Below are 430 nucleotides of genomic sequence, written 5' to 3'. Positions count from 1 at the left end.
AGACTTGTGATACCAAAATTTGCAACACAGTCAAAACTTCAAGTTCAGCCATAAAATAAATAGTTTAAATAATAACAATAAATTGTGTTTTATTAAGAAATAATCATTTGAATCTATTTCACTGAAGCATTTTGTCGTAGGGTTGGAAGGGTAAGGCCAAGAAGCCTCCTCCCTTCCCCCTTGTAAAGTAAAGGGAAAGAAAATTGAAGGGAAGGGGAAAAAAACTCACAGCTGAATTAGCAAAGCAGTGGAGCTGTATATTTACAAAGCAATGTAGGATATGCAGGGAAATATATACAGATTTACAATATTTACAATATATACAATGATATACAATAAAGTAGCACAGAAATGAGAGTTCCCCCCTCTGCTGATGGGGTTGCCCACCTCCGCTCTCCCCCTCTCTCCCCCTCTTCCCCAGAGCAGGTTA

Source organism: Melanerpes formicivorus, unplaced genomic scaffold, assembly GCF_026170545.1.
Source record: "Melanerpes formicivorus ecotype bairdi unplaced genomic scaffold, bMelFor1.0.p_v2 SCAF_18, whole genome shotgun sequence".
Lineage (NCBI taxonomy): Eukaryota > Metazoa > Chordata > Aves > Piciformes > Picidae > Melanerpes > Melanerpes formicivorus.
Note: the sequence above shows the minus strand (reverse complement) of the source record.